This window comes from Halichoeres trimaculatus, unplaced genomic scaffold (assembly GCF_033239565.1).
Source record: "Halichoeres trimaculatus isolate MK-OKI-2021-1 unplaced genomic scaffold, fHalTri1.1 fHalTri1_scaffold_19, whole genome shotgun sequence".
NCBI lineage: Eukaryota > Metazoa > Chordata > Actinopteri > Labriformes > Labridae > Halichoeres > Halichoeres trimaculatus.
This window is the reverse complement of record NW_027437197.1, coordinates 10,076,733-10,097,887: the sequence shown is the minus strand read 5'-3', so window position 1 is coordinate 10,097,887 and position 21,155 is coordinate 10,076,733. Positions and strand designations below refer to the sequence as shown.

General features: G+C 39.1%; 1 protein-coding gene across 1 annotated transcript in view; it reads left to right on the top strand.

Annotated features, from left to right (window-relative positions):
• gulp1a (GULP PTB domain containing engulfment adaptor 1a) overlaps window positions 1-21,155 on the top strand; it is a 92,373-nt gene that overhangs the window by 15,514 nt on the left and 55,704 nt on the right. Inside the window, exon 2 of the mRNA XM_074695542.1 lies at window positions 18,733-18,818. The gene's annotated coding sequence lies outside the window, so the exon portion shown is untranslated. The remainder of the gene's footprint in view (window positions 1-18,732; window positions 18,819-21,155) is intronic.

The following is a 21,155-nucleotide window of genomic DNA, read 5'->3' as shown; positions in this document are numbered from 1 at the left end:
CTGGTTTGGTAAAGACTATTTCCCTCTCCTATAGCGGCTAAAATCATTGTCCAGATAGAACTACAGAGCTAAATTGTAGCTGAAATATGTGCTGCACTTCCCGTGCAATCATGACTGAAGAGATAACTAAGTCTTCTTTGTTCGATTTTCTCCTCTGTCTCCAGTCAGGACAAATCAAAGTCAAGCTGACAGTTCTTTCATAAAAAGAGGGGGGATTGAGCCTCAAACTGTAGAACAGCCCTAATCTTTTCCTCTGTGGAACACTGTCAGATGGCCTCCTCAATTGTATGTGACATCTACCCACTGTCGCCCATTTCCCAACGTGAGGAGCCTCTAACCTTTTTGTGATGTGACAAAAAGTGAGAATCTAAAGCGCCATTAAGTGTTGTCGGTAGTGTTGAAAACTGAAATTCAACGAAATGGGGAGAGGTGGGTTTATTTCATAGTCAAAATCCAAGGTTACTATGATCTCACAAGGCAAAATCCAAAAATTTCTCAGATAAACATGCCAGATTTCTTTCCAAGGAGTTTTTGTTTTGAAAGACTAGGATATACTGTGTTCTTCTAAACTGTTGAACACACAAAGACACATCCTCAAATGCATTACGTCTGTTTGTTTCCAAAAGCTTTGATGATATTTGCTACAAAAATGTCTTTTTGTTTTAGGACTGTTTGAGAAATGTCATTCACTTTTTTAAATTTATCCTCTGCGCTGGCTGCCTGCATGTGCTACTTGGCAGTTATGTCTCTAAATCTCTTGGCTGCTACTCAAGAAAATAAACACAATTTTAAAGTCACTAGCAGAAGGCGTCATAAAAATGTTGAATATCTGCACCGAGGTAAACAAAACTGAAGTGAACAGAACTTTTAACATCACAGTAACACAGGCGAAGTTGGCTCACAAATCAAAGCTTGGCCACCAGCATGCCAAACACAGCCGATGTTAGAGAAGGAGTATCAGACAGCACAGGATGAATAAATCTCTAAATGAGTGTCTGTAATGATGCATGAACAGTGAAATCAGTTGAAATATGCAAAGTGATAACTCCATTTTTTTTGCTAAATGTAATGTCACTAATAGACTTTTATATCAACACCTAACCCTCATTGATCTGTTGTGATATTGACTCTAAACTTTTAATTACAGTCTGGTGGAGGAGTGCTTTTTAGAGAATGAACGGATGCCAAGAGTAACAAATGGAGCTCTAACAGCTCTCTTTTTAATAGACTGTCATTTACCAGCAGCAGCCCATTCTTTAATCACTTTAGAAACACTGCTTTGAAAGTTCCCTTGTCTGGAGGAAAATTAGAAGTCAGACCATTCAGACACTCAGCTGAGGTCTTTAGTCACAGCACTGTGACAAAAGGAGTTCCAGTACTCAGGAGGGAACAAAATATGAGGAAATGGTCAGGCTCTGCTCTGCTTGCAGTGCAAATAGCCTGTGTTTGCACTGGCATACTTTTTGACAATGTTGTTGACCATAGTGTGGGATGTGGGAGTGCCATTCAGACTGATGTTAGCCTTTGATGACAATTTATTTAATTAATTAACATAATAAAAAAAGGTTCCCTTCCTTGATGTTGATTGTATTTATCAATGCCGAAGGCCCTGAAGACCCTGGGTGACTTGTGATTTCTCTTTTTTTTTTTCCTGCTGTGTTTTGTTCGGGTTTTGCAGATTGCTGATAACCTCTAATATCATTATATTATTACCCTCATTTGTCAGCATCAGGGCTTGAAATGCTGGTTATAGGTTTAGTATAAGCTGTGGTATGTGCACTACCTGCAGCATTATAGGCTACTGCCATGAGGCTTTAATGCTCTACTACCTGGATGTAAACAAGCACATGACAGATGGAAAATGGGCATTAGCACTCAGCCAGAGGATTGTGTAACTAGCAAAGGCTTGTGGATTTTAACTTGCAAGGAGGACTGAAGGCTGGTGGTGCTGGCTCCGTAACGTAGCTACATACTCCAAACCAAATTAACACTGTTAACCCACAGACTGTGGATATAAAATTGTCTTGAGTGCCCAAATTTTAATTTTTTTTCTGGGTGTTTACTTACTTCTAGACTGGGAAATTCAATTTTAATATGAATGACAAGGAACTTGGTTGCTTCAGAGTGCCCTTAGTCGTGTCATAGTTTTTAAAAAACAAGACAGTGGGTTGGCTTTAGCCTCTACCACCCTATTGTGATAGCTCATCTTGTGTTGAGATTTAGCCTCTTGTGTTTTTCAGTGTTCTCATTTCTTTTGATTTACGTTTGAATTGTTGGCTCATCCTCTCCACACAAAAAGCACAATAACAAGTATTCAATACTAGCAAGAGCTGATCTGCCAATAACTTTAGCTTAGTTTCTTTTCTGTTCCCAGACATCTAATGAGTAAAATCCTTCATTGCAGACTTGGAACAATTAGTAAGTAGCTGGCTGGTAATACTTAAGTGGCTGGTCATTTAACCAACAGCCAACAGGCCAATTAGAAGACTGAAAACATCCTGATACAGGAGAGTGGTGCTTGATACATAAAAAAGAATGGCAACAATGAAAGGAGCACTTGCAACAAGTGCTCTTTGGATAGAGATGCATGCAGTCTTAGAAAACCAAGAAAAAAAATCTAGAACACTTTGTTGGACAGGTAAAATGTCTTTATTTTAGTGGTGTAGTCATGACGATGGTAAGAAAACGCTCCTATGCTTCAGCATCAGACCTTTCTCAGAAGCCTTGGGTTATTTACTTGGTTTTCAAAAAAGGCTGAAGCTTTGTATTCAGACAGTAAGATGATTCATCCGACAAAACCCTGAGTAAAATATAATACTTGAAAACTCCTTGAGCTATCCCACACACAAACAATTGCTGTTCAGACTTTTGTCACCCCAACAAAGCACACATTTTTTCCCATCCTTATCTTGACCTTTAAAAGCTGATGTCCTAACTTTATCATTCCTTTGAGCGGGCAGCAGACTCATCCTCTTCCCTCCCAGGCCTCTTTCTCCTGCCATGCTTTGCTGTTTCACCCCTGATTGTGTCCCTGTCATCTGTCACGGCCTTCTCGCTGTCTGAGAGGAGCAGACAGTGATGGATGCTAATCACTTTGCCTGTGTGCCCATCCACCCCTCTGCAGCGTCAACAGGCTCAGTTGAGGCTTCCCCTTTACAGCCTCTGAATACAAGAGCATCTCTCCTCATTTCTAACACCACTGTCACTGAAGAATAATGGTAATGGTTTGCCATTGATCTCAAACATATAGTATCCATAGCACTTGGTAACAAGACAAATCCACACAATGACTTGCTTAAAACGATGCAAAACGGCTAAAAATATGCCTCACAAACCTTGTTTTCTTCAGCGATCTCTTTGATGAGAAATACAGTGTGGCTCTTCTCTGGCCTCCTGTCTGCTCTGCTGTTTCTTAAATTAAGTAAACGAGCACTTTGCAAAGTCAGTGACAAGCAAAAATATCCTTTATTGATCTCTCCATGGCCCCAAACCATCAATTTCTTTAACTTAGATATGAGGTGCCCATGAGGAGAGCTCTCCTTATGAAAACTCCTCAAAATAACCACTTTGATCGTGGCAGGCCTCCCGTCGTGTTTGTTTGCACATTCTGCTTTGTTGTGCCTTTTGCTGAGATTTGCAGTGGCTTTGAAAATGTCTGGGTGGTGGTTCATTTAGATTCATGTTGCACAAGGGACTTCAACCATACATCCCATTTTAACATTAAGACTATGGGTGTTTCCTCGTGATTGGTGATGTTGAACATTCTGAAATGTTAAGTTGAACATAATTGTTGTGGTTTGCCCATAATGCACTGCGGTGAACAGAAGCAGTAATTTCACTCTTATACAGTGTATTGTATGTGACCAGCAATGAGTGCAATCCGGGTTTGGAATTCAGAAATCCATTTTCAGTAATGAGCTGCTGAATGTCTTTGTCAGGAAACATTTCAAGTAATTAAATATTGATGGAAATCAGCCACATGGCAGCACTGAGCGAGAACTTTAATGTCCTCGACGTGATGAGTGATTGCCAAGCTCCTCTAAATACTTAGGCGAACATTTTTGGAAAAACATGTTTAGTCTAAAACTTCGGAGGCATTGGCAGGTGGTTCACACCGACAAAACAATCCCTCCGAGGGACAGGGAGTTCCCATGTTGTTTTGAGTTATCCATTATCAGCTATTGTGATGACCTCTTGGTCTGGTCAACCTAGCTAAAGAGATCTGGATCTCTGTGGGTTTTATCTGGTTAAATAAAGGTTAAATAAATCTTTGGGTCAGTATACTATGAGAGACATTGTTTCTTAAAGCCCAAGATGACATAAAGTGGAAATTTATTTGCTAAACAGTTACTCAAAGTTATTTTAACACTTTTTTAAACATACTTTTATGAGGTTTACACAGAAAATGGTGCTTTGCATAACATAGGCAACCAAGCACCCTCTGCTGAGTGGAGTTATTTCTGCTTAACAAGCTCTGTTAAAATCAAGCAGAAATGCACTTCTGTAAAAATATATGAATCCTATATAAAAGTTTGTTTCTTCAAGATTTCACCAAGCCCAAAAGCTGAAATTTACAGCAAAATTTGACATGTTAATTGCCTGGTTCTAAAAAAACTTGTGGGGAAAAACAGCTAATATCTCTATTGTAGCACACTATACAGTGGGTGAATATTTTCCGGTTTTGTCAATGCAAGGCCATGGCTGACTTATGTACCAGGCAGACACCTTGTAGATTTCTGATAAGAGGCTATAAATCTGTCCCTTCTCCTCAACTAAATTTATACACAGCTAGGTTGAAGTTCGTATTACCTATATGGCCCCATTGGTGATGGGCTTCAAAACTCCATATCAGAAACAAACTGGGTGACATCTTGGACACTACCTCCATAGTATTTAGGGCTAGGACGCTATGCTGTTCTCAGTTCTATTGCAACTTTTGGGTTGCTGATTCAATTTAAATTGCAATACTTAGATATTTACGATTTTTAGTTTGCTTTTTTAACACCAGACCGTAGGAAACAGTTAAATGATAATACTGTCTACAGACTATATCAGGAGCCATATTTTCCCATAAAATTCACACAATTCAGAGTGGAACATTTCACCCTCTGCTGGAGAAAAATGGTAACTTTTTTTTTTCCAATCCAGATTATGAACTGACTGAAATGAAGGTTTTCAATTTGGAAAAAAAAAAAAAATTGACAGAGAATCCAGATTTTGATATTGTCAAACAAAAAATCCCATTTTGATTTTTAATCCCACCCCTAATAGTATTATACAGTCTATGAATAAATATGTTAGATTAGTTCAGTTTACTTGGTAAAAGTGTTATTTATTTATGGGTAATGATCAAAAGAAACTACGAAAGAATACACTGTGCTTTACAATCTACATCACAGAAACAATAGGTGTACAGCAGCACTATCTAACAGGTGTTCAGTGCGTTGCTTTCTTTGTACAAGCATATTTTCAAGCTTATCACTGCTATAAAGACCTGATATTCTTCCGTTGTCATCAGAGCAAACATCGTGTTGAAGCAAGTCCACAACTGCTTGTGTACACGCATTAATAGCTGGTGTGCTCAAGATGATTTTCTTGTGCACACACAAGATAAAAATGATAAACTTTGCAGAGCTTCAGAGGCTACATGTCACAGTTATAGCCACAAGTATCAAGTTTTTAGAAAAGTGATAAATTAGCCAGCACACTCACAAAGAACATTAAAATCATCAAATTATTGTTTTTTTTTGTTTGTTTGTTTTTATTAAGGAGTACAAGTTTGTGGCAAAAAAGAAAAATGGCATCATATCTTGAGCTATTTCTAAATGAATTTCACTTCTTACCAAAGCCAAAGGAGAAAAATAGTAAAATAAAAATCAGATTCTTCATCTTTTTTTTTTCTTTCTAGAGCCAGAAGTAACTACCATCCTCCAAAACATGGCTCTGCCTAAAAAGGGACAGACATACAGTTGTCTTTCCTCTAGTGGATTCTGGGAAGGCTGTGGTTGTAAATTTATCATGCTCTGTACTTTGCATGACAGGGGGCCACTTTCCCTGCAGCCTTTGTTGGGGGTAAGGATTAGTTATGACATAGTGTGTGCAGGAATGTGCAGGATCCACTTCATTGAGTTTGGCACAGTTACAGCTTCAAGTCTTTCCTTTGGAGTCATGAGCTGATAAATCTGGAGTCTGATGGTAACCAGGTTTACTAGGCAGTGAGGTGCATTGACCTGAATCCTTTTCTAAACCGGAGCTTTGCATCGATTCAGCAGGCACCACCCTTGTGGAAAAGTGGCACTGTTATTTGTCTTTTTTCTTCCTGAAGGCTGATTCATCTTGGCCTCCAAATGACAGGTGATGAATATGAATTGTAGCAGCACTGTCAGGGAGCACTGCATTTTTTATTTGTGGGAAAAAAAAAAAAAAATCAGCACTGAACTCAGCATCCCAGAAACAGGCTTATCTGGACTACTGTTCAAACTGTAACAAGTTGGGGTTGACCTTGTTTTTCCCTCCTCAGCTGAAGTACACTCCTTTGTGAGCTAAAGTTTGGGTTTTGTTGCTGAGTGTTATGTGATGACATTGATTGAAAAGCTCATTTAAATAGTTGCTCACCTGAAAAGCCCAGCAGGGAGGTAACATTTTGTTCAAGGACACAAAATAATTGAACATGTTCACGTTTTTGTGTGCCCCTACTGAACAGCTGTTCCTCACAGGCTCAGCCAGGTTATGTGACAACACAACACAAAGACCATCAAAATGAATACTTAGGGTGTTCACAGGGATAGCAGTGGTAATGGGTGGATTATTAGCTTGTTTATTAGCTGTCGAGGGCTAATGTTGCCAACTACTCAAAAAAAGTAAATAGATAAATAATTAAAAAATGAAATTCAATCAAATTTTTTGGGCTTCATTTACTGCACATTTCTCATCGTATGCATGAGAAACAGTACGTCTTTAGAACAATTTGTTTCCAGCTGTGAGCTTAATACTCTGAAACACTTCAAAAAAGATGTTCACTCTACTTTTATTCCACACCACAGGGATCCTGAGCTGACTTTAAGAAAAATCCCAACCTCAAAGTTAAACTGCTAAATCAAGATGAGCTGGAAGACATCTGAAGATGTGTTTCGCTTCCTTAGTTACCCTCAAGGCTACTTCCTGTCACAGCCACTCTGTACACTGACAGGGAAGGATGGCCCCTTGGCAGATTGCTTTGGCCACTGGCCCATACATGCGTTGAACTTTGAAGTTGGCATGAGGTCTGTCTTCCTGTGTGTGAACTCGCGTGAGGTTCAGTTCATAGGTATGCCATGTCAGGGTGGGCAGAAGAAGCCACTGTGCAATTTAAATCAGGTCAGGGATTTAATTTTACTCAGACAAAAATGCTTTTTTATTTTTAAGACTCTTTTTTCAGATTGATTTGATTGATTTGATTTGACGTGATCAACTAGATTTGCTTTGACTTTGCTGTTGGAAATTAATCACTGTTGTTCCAGGCCTTCAATCAATCAGAAATAAGTATTTATTACAATCCAGTAATGATATGAACTAGGGATGTTTGATACCATTCTTTTTCAGACTAATACCAGTATGAGTATTTCATCTTAAGTACTCACTGATACTGAGTACAGATACTACTAGTACTTTGATACATAAAATTAAAAATAACAGTGACACATCATTTTGATCAAAGACGGCGCAATCACTCTGCCATTAAGTCCAATACAAACAATACAATAAAACACAAACAACTCTCTCTGAGTTTAAGATATATATGAATTTTTAATTAGTATAAAAAAATATTTAAAGTGCATGATGAACTAACAACTGTAAGAGTTTAAGTATTTTTCAAAGACGAATGAAGTGCAAAATAAAACACCCTTAACTATTAACCCTCCCTGGTTCATTCATGTTTTCTTAACAGGACCTGACGCACATTTGCTGTGGTGTTAAATCGCAGCAAGTAGTGGCAACTACTGGCAAGCAGGACTTACTTGACCTAAGATTTTCCTGCCTTGAGTATGCTGGTAACCAGCCTTTGCAAGTACCGATACCTTGAAAAACAGCTGGTATCGGCCCACTACTGATACCTGGTATCAGTATTAGGCCATCCCTAATATGAACTCTAATGAGTTGAAAAATATGCACTTTGTGATGCAGAACTTTCTTTTATGTGTGAAGTAATCATAAAACGAAGCTAATGAGTACCACAATAAAATTACTTTCAACTTTAGGGTCAGACCCTTTTTTATGATCCACACTTCAGGACGTATCACTCACAACAACTTCCATTTAATCATGTTTTCAGGAAGTGCTTTAAAAAAATAAAAGCTCACTGATACCCTTTGGAGTTTTGTCTTTGGACGCACTTCAGGGGTTCAAAGCATTTCCTCCCTTGTGTTGTTTTAGTGCAGTTGCCCAGCATGGTTTCCCATTGTCATCTATCTTTAGAAAAGCACTCTTTACTCAGACCTGCTCTCTCCTACGCAGACAGCAATAAAATATAATGAAAACTGATGATTCCCCTTCACCCTGGCTCAGACCAAACCTCAAACATGCTCCTGTCAAATTCAAAATCTAAACTGAAGTCAGCTTGTTAATACTTCAGAGAGGCTGGGGTACACATACTAAAAAAAACTCTCCTTCTGGAAAAGATTTAGTACATTTTGAATAAATCACCCTTTAACCTCAAGAGAAGCCAGTAAGTGTAGAAGCAAGTCTTCAGAGTGCATAATAGGAGGCTGTTATAAAAGCAGCTTACCCTCTTTGTGACACTGCTGATTCACTCTGGAGAAGACTACGTTGCACTTGAGTGAAAGTTCTATAGTCTGACTGAAGTTTAAGGACTCAATTTTGGTTCTTTAAAGAGAAAACATTCAAAATCGGAGAGTACCATTACCTGCATTTTAAAGTGACCTTGCCTTTCATAGCTTACACCCACCTGAGGATATTATGCTACAGCAACAAACACATTTATTCATCAAAAAATGCATTGGAAAAGCACAACCAATTTTCAGAACATATCCCTCAACTTGAAACACCATTTCTGTAGTGTTACTACACAAAAGTACCCAGCAAAAACACTCAGGCCAACAGAGGCTGTAAATGGTTAATTTACAAAGCCTCCGATTTGGCTTGTGGAAACCCAAACAAACCCAGAGCTTTCATCATTGTTCCCAAAGTCCTTAGTTTGAGAGGCTTGGTATGGCATTAGTAGCATGGATGTTAGGTATAAACGTAGCATAGATTTTGTTTTAAAACAAAAATAGATCAAGAAACCTGTAGCTTACTCATACCCCAAAGTATTTTTAAAGAAATCTCCTGTCTAGAGTTTGGTATCCTGGTGTTAGGGCATTCATCAAATAATCCACTTTCATATTGCCCAAATTAGGATTAAGCAGCAGTGATCTTTTCCAACCACTTAACTCTTGACTTCTCAGCGCTATATAATCCTCTTCAACCCCTCAATTTACTTTTTTTTTCTATGAGAAACAATAACTTAATTGAAAGCAGTATTTAAAACGGAGTGAAGAAAGGAGATGGGATGAGAGGGTTCACAGGCTGCCAGCTGCTCTGTCGGGGAGCACAGAGCCCCCGTGGTGTGTGATTGGCAGCTGGGTTGTGGGAGTCGTGTGGGGAAAGAGAAGGAAGCTTTTGACTTAAGGACAAAGTCTTGACAGCTAATAGTAGCTTACACTCCCAACACTTTAACCTACTTAAAGGTGGTGTTAAGAACTGTCTGTACACTTCAGTACTTGTGTGTACGCTGCATGCTGTGGGCTCTTTTGCTCTTTACTTTGGCCGAGGTACATCAGAGTGAAGCACAGCAGCTAGCCAGGGGTTTAGGTGTGGTGCATTTTTCAGATAAGATAAAAGATTAAAACTGAACACAGACTGAATGACATGATAAACTTGGTACTTAGGATATCTGACAAATAGACCAACGTCTGTGACAATGATTGTACCACAGATACAACCACTAATACCGGTAATTTTCAATAATTACATCCTACAGGTCTACATTTGTCATTTTGGATACCCACACTGTTCTCCTTCTTCTGATGAAATACCCTTTTCCATTCAGCCATTATGCTTCCAGTCTCAGGTATCACCATTTTCATGAGGAAAGACAGGTTAAAGGAAGAGTTGTGAAATGAATTAATTAAAAGTTTCTGACAACAATTATATCAAATATCACTTCATAAAACATGGAACAGCAGCATACTGGAACAAGAGGCTGACAGGCTGACGATGAGGGTGTGCTGCTGTGCTGTTGGATGAAATGACTATAAGTGGTGCAACTTATTAACCAGTCAAAAAAATAAAAATAAAAAAAATAAAATAAAATAAAAAAAAGGATGAGGAAGTGAGACATATTGTTCCAAGGAAAACTGTTGTCTCCTGTTTCAGTTCTCTACAATCCATTTTGGACACACAAAATTAAAGGTCCCATATCATGCTCCTTTTCTGCAGTTTAACATGGATGATTGATGTCTTCATGAAATGGGAGTAACATGTTTTGGTCCAAAAAGCCAATAAATCAAGCACAGCAGCATTGTTTCCAGGCTCTCATAGCCCCTCTGTTCACAACGGTCTGATTTAGTGGGCGTGACCTTCATATGTAAATGAGCCACCGCTGATACCGCCCCGCTCTTCCGCGTCACAGAGAGTGGCACCACGAGTTCCCAGTGCACAATGATTAGAAAACAGCAAAGCTTTTTTACTGTAACATCACAGGCTAAAACAACAGGCGAACCGCAGCTAAAGTTAGCATCCTGAAGCTAACATAGAGACAGGGGGGACACTGGAAAAGCTCTAACAACTGCTCCACAACACACAGCATTTAAAATACTCACATTTCCAGGGTCTGAGGTTTGTTGGCGGATGGTTGGTACTGAGTGTAGCTGGCACATTTCCTTGAAAAATGAACTCTAACCACTTAGTCTTGTCTTCTTCTGAGATGGGAAGCTTGCTGGAGAGATTTCTCTCCAGCAGCAGGGAGGGGAGTGGGCGGGGAGGGGGTTCGGGGGTATCTGCTCCGGTGGACCAATCAGGTCAGACATGCTCCTGATTGGTCAAAAAAGGGAATAGCTGACATCGGCAACTCCCCAAAATCCAAACAGCTTGTTTTTGGTCAGGATTTTACATTCTCAAGCGCCACTAAGTACAGGTTTTGTCATTAAATATCACATTTTGTGAGCTGGGAGGAAAGACCCACAAATTTCACTAAAAGACTTAATAAAGTGATTTTTGCACAATATGGGACCTTTAAAATTGCTACCAGAAGCAGTGACATGGCAGGTATTTGAAGCTGGGTTTTTCTTTGAGGCTCAGCTTCTTTTCAGTCATCCAAAAGAAATGACACAGATGAAAAGTCCAGGACATGTCAATTTGAGCTAGAATGAATAAAGTTTGAGATATCTGAGATGATCATTGTGGATAAGGAGAACAAGGCCGGAACAAGCAGAGCAAAGCCATGTATAAAAAAAGAGACAGCAGACTCTGGTCTGTGATACTCTGTCAGCATCATAACTCACGTTTTCTTTATACAATGCATACTTACTTACACAATGCTTTTATGTTGCTGTTCAGATCAATCACATAGCATTATGTTAAAGCCCTCTCATGTTTTTTTACGATGCATTTTATGTGATGAAACAGACTGAAGGTGTGCCAAAGACCGAGTTCCCTTCAGGACAATTAGTGCACCCCCCTTTCTCAAACTGGTTTTTAATTAAGGATCTGAAATTCATTAATGCTGATTAACTGGGCTCAGCGGGCGGACAGGCCGCTCAAACAGAGACATCTCTAAACGCACAGCAGGGCAAAGATTTAACATTTATCATTTCACTTCTGACAGTCGGCTGATTGAAAAAACAGCTTTATATTTTCCACAATGTGGGTCCAACTTTCAATCTTTCTGAATGATCTGGCATCAATTGGCATAAACCTGCAGAAAAATCTCATTGTCTGAGATCAAATTAGAACAGACTCTGTTTTTATGATGTTCTGATCCATTATTGTTCTGATATATCACTGTGAGAGCAGTTCTGTTAAAATAAAAATGAAGAAGGAAGAGTTTAATATAGTGGAAGCAAAGAAGAAACAACATATAAATACTATCTTTATTTTTTTAGACTTAATTTAGTTGTGTTTCCTGTGTCTGCAAGGCATTAAGTGCAGCTTGTAGATACTTGTAGAGTATCTCATCCAGCTGTTAACAGCTTGTACTTACACAAAGCTTCTCTTGTTATTAGTCTTTGCATCATGCTTGCAACATCTGATTATGATTAAGATTTGATCGGATCTTTTAAAAATAATGTACCGTAACGCTAACACCACAACTGCTGTGACTGAAAGCATTGTCTGTTGGTTTGCTCAGGTTGCACTTTGAGTTAGTGTCAGCACTGTGACGTAGCTTTGCTCAGCTTTGCATGTAATGCTCAACTTTGTTTTTGTGCTGTTTTGAGAAATCTGTAAACCACATGAGGAAACCAAAACATTCAAATACATACATGCAAAAAGTTCACCCTGCATGGTTAGCCTTGCACAGCAGAACCACAGACGTTGAGTCTCTGTGTTTATCCAGAGTGAAGCTGGTGTTCTGGTAATGCTTAATCAATAATACAAACCCCACTGTTGCATTCACTTGTCAGCCCACAATCTTGTTTTGTGCTCACTGGGGGAAAACCTGACTAATGCTTCTCTGCTCACATTAAATTACAGTTCAACCTAGCTTGACTGGAGCTGACATGAGTTATCAGTTAGAGTTTAAAGTGGGTCAGGTTGTACATTAAAGCTGCAGTAAGTCCCTTTCTTTTTATGCATGAAGAAACAGATGCAGTCAGGTTTTGCTGTATGAAAACTCTCCGCTGCATTGTGCTGTGTGTACTCTTGGCGAGGTCCTTTGAGATGCAGCGTATGAGCATGAGAAGCGCTTTTCACCTCTTCCATATTTTTCATTTTTTTTAAATATACTTATTCAGACCTCATCATTTTCAATGCGTGTCCAACTCAATTTTGTCCTCCATATATATGCTTATACACAACGACAAACTCTTTTCAGCTTAAACCCAGGTGATGAAAATATATCCAACTCCCTGATCTCATTTCTGGAGTTTTCTCAAAGCTCTTCAGGAAATTTTTACTCTACAGCTGTATCCTGGGGGTTTGGGTCTGCAGCAAATTTTAAAGGCAACAAAAGTGATTCAATAATAGTGATGGAAAAGTGCCAGGCTACATATTAAGTGCATTTCTTATGCATGAATTCCACTCGTGTTATATATACTGGAACAGGTTCATCATTTCACCCATAAATGCATGAATTCTCCCATGAGCGCCCGGGTGCATAAATGTATGTTTACAAAGAAGATGTGTTTTTTTTTCTTCATCTGTGTGGTATTGTCTCCATCTATTTATTTGAGTCAGTATCATTGTCAGGGGAGGTGCAAAGGTGTTCATGACATACTAATGGCAGCATTAAACAAGGTCTCTAAAGTCTGTCTGAAAGAATCACAAATGAAATTGGATGGATTTAACAGACCTGCACTTCAAACTAGTACCAAGAACTGACAGAGGTTCCTAAATAGAAGTTTATGGTGTTGAAATAATAATAAGTGAATAATGAAACTAATAGGACATAATTGTGTTGTTTCCAAAAAGCAGTTAGTGAAAATGTGACTATGCACTCTGATTATACAAGCTAAATAACTTAAAAACTATTGCAAGTGGTTTGTAATTATTTGACAGACATTTGGGTTCTTGGTTGCTCTTAGGATTTAGTGTTGGCTAGCAGCAATTAGCAGACTAGCAGAAGACCCTTATTTCAGACTCTCTCTGGCAGGCTTTGTTTTAGCTGCTGTCTCTGTAAGGCTCCTTGCTCCACAAACCCCCTTCCCTGTGATTGGCTAGCTCTCTGGACGCCTGTCTGGGGCCAGAGCAATGGGCAGACCTTGGTGTTTGAGGTCCGCCCCTCCAGCATATCATGAACCTGTTAGACAATCCTTTTTGCAATGACCTCATCATTTCAGCAACTAATGTGAAGATCTCGTACTGCTTTTACAGCAAACTATTTTCAGCAGTTTCCAACAGATTTAGGGGTAACTACAACTTATGAATAGAAAGTAGTTTGAAAATTTGCACACATTAAGTATGAACATCCAGTATTGTTACTGTAACCAGTGGTGACCATGAGCCACAATGTTAAAAGTCGTGACATTTGAGTCATGTATGTTTAAAGATGTCACTTGCAAAGCTACATAAAGAATCCTGCTGAAGTTCCCCTACGTTGTTTGACATAACCTGAATTAAAACTGATTAGTTTATCATGATTCTTATTTCTGTGACTGTCTGCTCTCCAAACATCATCTCTTATGTACCCACACCAAACCAGCTCGAAGTGAATCTTGTAGTTGGTGGATAAGAAACCCTTACAGTTAATTTGTATTTATAAGCCCATTAAACCCCTTATACTCATAGCTGCTCTTTCTACTGAGGTTTTGTGGTCTGAGTTATGGGTCAGTTCATTGTCCTTAGTCATTAAACCAGTGAATAAAATGTTGTCATACCCAACATAAAAGATGGCACAATTTACAAACACAAGAGCCAGGATGTAGAAATATGAACTTCACAGCACAGCTTTAATTGAAAATGATTACAAAAGGTCAAAATATCCGCTCTGGTTTTCCTCAAGAGCTGCATTTAATACCCTGTACAGTTCATCGGGGTGTTATTTAAAGCACACGCTCATGATCCTCTCCCATTGTCATTTGATGCTGTAGGAGCACTAATGTACCATGAAGGATGAGCTATTAAGAAAGTGTACGAGTCACAAAGTCTCTGTGTTGTTTCCAGCTACTAAGCTGATGCGTTTTGACGATCTATAGTCTCTCTGTGCAGGTCAGGATGCTGTACTTGGCAGCTTGTTTCTTCTGTGAGCGGAACCTGACATCTGCTCGATGCAGGCAGAGTCCTTCCCCGCAGGAAGTACGATGGGTCGGAGCCAGTCTGGTGCTATCTTTATGTCCCTGTTTCTTATCTTCTGCTTCCAGCTTGTTGCAGACTGGATTTGTGCTACTGCCCGAGTGATGGTGTGTTTTTTATCGGGAAAACTTGTGCATTAAAGCCCAGAAGGAATAGAAGGAATAGAGGGTCAAGATCTTCTGAAAAGTTTATTTCAGAATGAGGATTATCATACAAGGGGTTATAACAGAGGATACTGCCCACCATAACCTCATCCTTTAAGAACACCATCTTTTCCCCTGAACACTCCTCGCTGCACCTTCAGCAACATAAAGAGCAGTTTTAAGGTTATGATTGGACTTGAATGTCTTACATTGCATTAGCTGCATTAATGTTGAATAGATTACAATCCTATGTTGGATAATTATTATTTAGTTATTCATATTTTCCCCTTTTCCTCCCTGTAGTCCTAGTTGTCTCTGGAGTTTTTACTTTGAATGTTTTCTAGACCTTTAGCAGGTTTTGTTTCTGCCTGTGAATTCCTTTGGATCATATTTGATATTAGAACGCTTAAATAATCTTGATTTAAGATGAAATTATATTGTAAAGCCTGTGTTTGGGAGTTTGTTTTGTGTCGTCTCACTTCAGAGCCCCCCAAAACTTGCAAAAGAAGATTAATCCTGAAGACCTCCCTTTTTCAAAACAAGAAACACAGCCGTGTGCTTGGGACTTTGAGCGGCTCATTGCCAGTGTCACTTAATTAAGAATTTTGCATGATTGGTTTCTGCTAATGAGGCGGAAATGGAAGAAAATTAAATCCTCTAAAAAAAAAACAAGAGTTTGATCCTCTGCTTTTTCTTCAACTTTTTTAAAAGTATTATTTCTTGCCTAGCGGTTACCAATCCAGGAACTCGTATTTATAACCTTCATAATACTGATTGATGTTTTAACAGCAGTTACTGATGTGTACAACAACATTTCTAAGGCCTCACTTGTTGTAGAAGAAAGGGTTGAATCACCAGTTGTTCATTTGTTCGTCCTCCTACATTATTCAGTAGAATATAAACCCAGAAATGCCATGAGGCGCCCACTTGAACTCATCTATCATTTAGAGATATGTTGGAGGAAATCTATTTTCTGGTGGAGAAGGATGGGACTGATTTCATTATGTCAGCTTTGTTTTTGCTGAGATAGGGTGAAGGGGATTTGAAATTTTGAAGGATAGTTATTCCCAGGAAATACTGAAAATACAGTTCAACATTTCTGAAAACTTCCTTTTCATATATATATTTCCCTGTTCACCGCCAAGTGTTTGATTCTGATGCCAGATCCCCATTGGTTTATCTGACTTTTTCCTGCAGAAGAAAGAAAGTCTACACATGTCTAACTTTGTACATTTCATCATTGGTTTAATAACACACACTTTTTAGGTGTATGTGCAGGTTGAAAACTTTTAACAGAATCAATCATCAGAATCTTGCATATTACATTCCTTACTCACCCCTAAGTAATCCCAGACCTTTCACATTAATGCACAGTCTGCCCTTTGCATCTATCTTTGAATGTCAACCCCCATAATTCCCTCTGGCACCTCCATGATAACTTTGCAATACTACAGTCAAACACCTAATAGAAAACTTTGGTTCCCGTCTATCCTCTTAAATCAGTCATGTTCTTCCTCCAAAGTGTGTAACTCTCAGATTTCAGTCTGATAAAGGGCAGAATACAGGGATGGTTTCTGGGAATCTCCGTAAATCAAAGGAAGCTGTCATATGGTATGGATTTTAGTTTCTCAAAGAAGACTTGTATGGATTTTTAAGATTGCTTTTTGGTGAGTAATTGATCAGTGTTTTCTTTGTTTTATTCAAACTATTGACAGACACTGGCAGCTCACAAATCCATGGCTGACACAGAGCTGTTTGCTTTAATGCTTTGTATTGAACTGACTTCAAATATTATTTTATGAGCCTCAGTGATCAGGGGAAGTGTTTTTGATGATCTGGTATTTTGTGCATGTATTACTCACTTTTCATTCAGACTGTGTTTTCTGAGTCAGACCTTTTTGCACTCTTTATGGGTGCAGATAGGATTGACAGGTGAGTATATTGCCTCATATTTTTAGGCCTTCCCTTCTTTCACACTGGCAGAGGATGAAATAGATCAGTAGGGCAGCAGGACATGGATGAAAACATCACATAGCCTTAATTCTGATGAGCATTACAGTCACTGTTTTAACCAAAGCCAGTAAAGGATATGTAATGTTTATATAGTGAATTTTATCTTTACTGTAACAGAAAAAAATTGCCATTAGATGTTTGGTGCTCTAATTTTACATTTTGAGGGAATGTTTAAGGCAAAATACAATTAGAGGATAGCAGTAAGGCTGAGACAAAATGCTGTTCTTGCAATTCGATTCTATTACCACTTTTGGGCTGCTGATTTTATATTAACAATTTTTGCAATTTTTAGTTTGCTGTTTTAACACCAGAACATGGAAAAAGTTAAATGATGATGATAATGTCTACAGACTACATCAAGAGCCATATTTTTCTATAAAATGCACATTACGTGAGTCAGAGAGAAATGTTTAACCCTCTGCTGGAGAAAAGTGGTAACTTTTTTTTTCAATCCAGTTTATAAACAAAGACTGAAATGAAAAATTTGAATTTGAAAAAGAAAAAAAAATGGCAGAGAATCCCGATTTTGATATTGTCAAACAAAAAATCCTGATATATTGATTTTCAATTCCCCCCCCCCCCTACCCCTAGATAACAGTGTGCTAACTTTTCTAAAATAAATTGCCCTCTTTCCTCTGTTTGTCTCTGTTCTGTTCTCCATGAGACCAACACAGACAAGCCATTCAGATCCTGTTTGTTGAAGAGGGACTATTATGTTTTTTTTTTTTTTTTTTTTTTTTTTTTAAGGGTTTATATTGTTCTTCTGGTACACAAGCCTTAACTCTATGTAATTTATACCTATAAAAGTTAGCCTCTATTTTAAGCGCTTCATTTTAGCTGCTGTCTCTTTAAGGCTTCCTTCCCCTGTAACCCCCTTCTCTCTAGTGGCTGCCTCCATTATTAACCAGTTGGGAGATCCTTATGAGATGACTTTATCGTTTTCAAAAGCTCATGGATCTCATAAAGATCTGTTTCCACTTTTAGAACTGACCATTTTAGCAGATTCAGGGGTTTCTACAACAAATGAAAGATGTAGCGGTTTAGCATGGACATCCAGCATTGTTACTTATATCCATGTTTAAGTTAAGAAAGCAACACAGACATTATCAGTTTTCAGTTATATCCCAAAAACAGAAACAATATGAAAAGAAAATATAAAAAAACAGAGTCTGTGTAGTCACAGGCACCCTGACCTACTTCAACCATCATTAGAGATGATTGAGAAACAACAGAAAAGCTTCCAGTGTCCGGTGCCAAGGACTTATGTCCTTGTTTGTAATGTTGTCACTGGGCTCATTGAAACTTGTGTAATTGTGACAACCTTATGGTTCTGATAAACGAGGATGGAACTTATGAATTGATTGGTTTCAACTCAATTACACGGCTAGTTTTTTCAAGGATCCACTTTTACATTGAATCCATTGGCAAATACTGCTCCCAATGCTTAATGAATTTCATAAGCAGCTTTGAAAGTGATGAATAACCACATGGATTGTGTGATAATGGGTAATGACTGCAGTAAGCAGTGCTTGTGCATCTTGAAAAGCTTGTTTCTTATATGTGTTTTTTCTTGTTTCTGTCCTGCCCACAGAAAATGCAGAACTAACGAGCAGCCAGCAGCCTTTAGATGAGTGAGGAACAACAAAGAAACCTGAACATCAACAGTCCACACTAACCGTAAGGCTCCACTTCTCCTGTCTCACTCACACTCCACTGCTGTCTCTGATGTTATTATCATGGATCATTACATCAAACCCCCTCAGTCATCATCATTCTGGTGCACACCTGCTTATCGTTCTGATCTGGGTTTTTCTTTATGATTGAACAAAACATCCAGAGTGGCATGTGTTTTCTCCCACACATGGAGCTCTGAGAGCGTGTTCAGCTGTGTGTTTCTGTCAGGGTCTCGCTGTGATGGGGAGGAGGTGACATTTCTGATGCCATCCTGTATTTCTCAGATCATGTTTTAATGCTGCATGTGACATTTTGCATACAACAAACAGCTCAAAAACGCAGTGGAGGTGAAAAGCACAGCAAAACAAACACATACTGTCATACAGTGGTACCAAACTATTCCCCATGATGGTGCTCATTGTAGTGATTCTGTTCTCTGGCATAGAAAAATGCGCACAGCCACAAATAAGTCATGAGTGATATATGGAAGGGTGATCAGATTGTGAAATAGAAAATATAATATGAGGAATTGTGAGCATTTCCTTTATCAATGATGCCATGTCTCATGAATTATAGGCCAGTGTATTTCAGTCAGACAGCCCACGCCATAATGATTTGAACATTTTATTGCAGCAGTGGAACATTGTTTGTTTTTAGGGTCCAGGCTCCGACCTTATCACTTCTCACAGATTTATTTTCCACACAGAAAACAGTGGAGTTAGTGAGATAACATCTTAAATGCTTCAGCTGGAGTTTGGAGGTAGACACTGGGGGGTGGTAATAGTGACGACAATGGCCGAGCAGAGAAAGTGACCTGAAATCTTGCAAAGGCTGCAAAAATGGAGGATACATTAGTTAGGTGAATGTGAGAATGACACACATCAGGTCTCATGGGGAGCGACGGTGGGGTGTTACAACTAATCAGGATTTGCTGTGATGCTGCTGTACAAGCCAAACCAGAGAGCCGCAGATATGAAGGACAAAAACACAACAGAGCTGCTTTATCATTGTGTTGATGCAGGTAAAGAGGAGAACTCTGGAAAGCAGAACAACTGACAGCTGTAATACTGATTTGGGGAAATGCAGGTTTAGTGGCTGCATTTTGGCTTCCTTATTCAAATGCCAGTCAGATTAGTCATTCAAATTGGTGACAAGTGAGAAGCAGCTCCCTCAGCTCTGATTGTGCATTCACACACACACCTGTAGGAGTCATTATTCGACAGAGCGCCATTTCTAAATTCATGTTCTTTTTCTCTGGGACTTCTAAATTTAACCCTATTCTGCAACGTCTTACCAGCTGCCACAGTCCTCTCAATGTTACAGTATCCTGGCAATTTGTGATGCTAATAGTGCATAACCTGAGTTTCTTTAGTGTAAACTTACTATGAAGGCTTGGGAATTTTTGCACAAGTTTTTAGTTTATTCTATCTGATGGGAAATTGGAAATAAGGATGGTTACAGGGGTGGGCAATATAGCCTCAAAATTATATCACAATATTTTAAGGACATTTGCGATAACAATATTTATAACGATATGGGGGAAAAAAACAAATGACTTATTATTAGTGGTTGCTGCTTCTGAATAGCTGTATTTTTATTGCACACACAATGTGAAAGATACTTACCAATCATTTACTACTACTACACAAGCTTGAAATGTAAACATTATAAGTAGGTTACATCCAGAGGAAGTCTGACATTTTGGAGGAGGAAAAGTTAATCTTACAGGCAAAAAACTTGATAATTCTATCCAACACAACACAACACATTCCATCTATGAGGACACCAACAGAGAGGAGAAGGCATGGACTAAACGAGCTGAAGTTTTGGGAGGGCTGAGATAAGCTTAACATGCTAATTCATTACCATGAAAGTACGTTGTCATGGGTGGGATTCCTGCAGGAACATGTGGTTCTCCTGTGATCTTGTGATCTCAGGTATCCAGCTGTTATGGGCGCTGCTTTGGGCTGTGCTGCTTTGGGCTGTGCTGCACGGCGCTGTGCTGCACGGCGCTGTGCTGCACGGCGCTGTGCTGCACGGCGCTGTGCTGCTTTGGGCTGTGCTGCTTTGGGCTGTGCTGCACGGCGCTGTGCTGCACGGCGCTCCAGAGACCCATCCATTATGAATTGTCACGCACCCAAAATTTGCGGAACTGCACGGCTTTTATGATTTATGTGTGAATTAGATGTAAGGCTGATATAGGGTTTGGACGTTCAGCTCGACCACATACGTCATAGAGGCAAAAAAATCCGCTGATGATCACGTAGCTTCATGTCCTCTTCACGTGTCTCCATAGCCTGGTTGTATTTGGACGTGTGTTTCAGCTTTAGGTGGTGTTTG